The following is a 1,985-nucleotide window of genomic DNA, read 5'->3' as shown; positions in this document are numbered from 1 at the left end:
ATTCACAGCTAGGTAAGCTTGGTGATTCTTTTTCTACTCCAGCAGTATGCATAGCTCTTTCCAGCACCACGAAAGTTAGCCAGTCGTGATGAGGCGTCCAGGTGAGTATCAGCTTGATGTCTCCTTGCTCTCTGACTGGTGTGTGTCCCTCAAGTTCTGAGGAGAATCAGAGTATTGACAGTAGCTTGTAGAGTTTGTGGATCTCTGATCCCACAACTCCAAAAGATGTAACCCATTCCTGGTACTAAGTTTTGTATTTGTTAGAGTGTTGTAGCTGTTAGGATCATTGTTGCCTCATTACAGGATAAATTCATTTAATCTGTCATTATATATGTGAATGTATGTTGAATGAGCTGCAGGCTGCATTCCTGCTGCCCGGCTCCCAGCCACCGGCTAGCTTTACCCAAAATAACAACACACAAACTGTATTCATATAAACACTGCTTGGCCCATTTTTATTAATATGTGTAGCACCACGAGGTGCGCTTACTGGGAAGATTCTAGCCTATGTCCATCCTTGGTTGGAGCTTCATTGCATCTGCCCTGGAGAAGAGGGGCATCGCCTCTGACCTCACTTCCTCTTCCTCCCAGCATTCTGTTCTGTTTACTCCACCCACTTATGTTCTAATCTACCAGGCCAAGCAGTTTCTTTATTAATTAACCAATGACCTTCCTCCATCAAATGTACATATTTTAAGGGTTTCTATAGTAGTAGTTTTCCATATGAAAACATCTGTACTGTTAGTTAGCCCTCATTGTATTTATGCCTCTTCCCCACCCTCCCGTCCCACTCATCTTCACCATTTAACCCTTACCGTACCATTATTTCCCTTAAACTCTTTATACCACTCTGATCTATCTTCCCTCCCTTGAAACTTGCCCCATAGCCCCTTACTGATTTTCTGACCTCAATGGGTATTTCAAACAGAATACAAATATCTGAAGATTCACAGCTAACACTCATAAATGAGAGAAAACAGAATATTTGCTATTCTGGGTCTGGGCTGCTTCACTCAGAAAGATTCTTTCTAATTTCATCTATTTACCTGTGGATTTTACTTTTATTTTTAAATAGAAATCTTTCTTGTTCCCAGAGGCATTCCAAATTGTATTTAGACTCCAGGATTTTGATTTTGGAGCTGGGTAACTTAGATCTTACTCATCAGAATGCTGTACTGTTCCTTTTTCAGACACATACATGCCATCCAAAAACTTCCAGATATCCTTGTTTCTAACTGTTGTGCCTTGCTGAATCAAAGCTGCCGAATTTGAAACAAGTTCAATATCATGTCCTTCAAGGATTAACTCATCCTTCTGAGCTTAAGAAACAGAGAAAGCAACACATGTCCTTATCTGAACCCTGTAATTTATTTTTCACCCAAGATATCTTGTATTTCAACCAGAGACCCATTCTTCTGCAGAATAATGCTGGAGAGGAAGTGGGCAGACACAGACCTCATCTTGTAACTGAAGCCCAATGTAACACTCTTGTTTATGGTTTGAACTCGACTACAGATTGCTCATACAGTAGTAGCCAGTTTCTTTGTGTTTCTTTGCCATCTATCAACCTGGAGCCTTTTCTTGTTTGCAAGGAGAATGAGTTCTTGCATTGATGTCATTGAAGTCTCATTGAAGGTTTCTTCTGGGGCTTTTAACTATAGCTGTGTACGCCTTCAAAGTTATGTTCACATTTTCTAGCATGTCCACAGTCTGATTGCTGATTTTACTCTTGTATAATGGGAGTGCTCTCTTTTTCTGTGCCATTGAGTTCAAATGTATTCCCTACCAGATTCATGGTATCAAGACTTAAGTTCATTTCTGATCCATTTGCACTTGAGCTTTGTGTGGGGTGAGAATAGGAGTCTATTTTCATTCTTCTACATATAGCTATCCAGTCTGAGCAGCACCATTGATTGAAAATGCTGTGGCCGCCTCTTTGCCATTATTGTCATTGTTTTGTTGGCCTCTTTGTCATATATGAAGTG

General features: G+C 40.5%; 1 pseudogene; it reads right to left on the bottom strand.

Moving 5' to 3' along the window:
* Positions 1–1,155: 1,155 nt before the first annotated feature.
* LOC121451373 lies at positions 1,156–1,764 on the bottom strand (annotated as a pseudogene).
* Positions 1,765–1,985: the final 221 nt, after the last annotated feature.

The sequence above is a fragment of the Microtus oregoni genome, unplaced genomic scaffold (assembly GCF_018167655.1).
Source record: "Microtus oregoni isolate MIOR12 unplaced genomic scaffold, Mior012 000008F_ref0000371, whole genome shotgun sequence".
Lineage (NCBI taxonomy): Eukaryota > Metazoa > Chordata > Mammalia > Rodentia > Cricetidae > Microtus > Microtus oregoni.
This window is presented reverse-complemented; position numbering and strand designations above follow the sequence as displayed.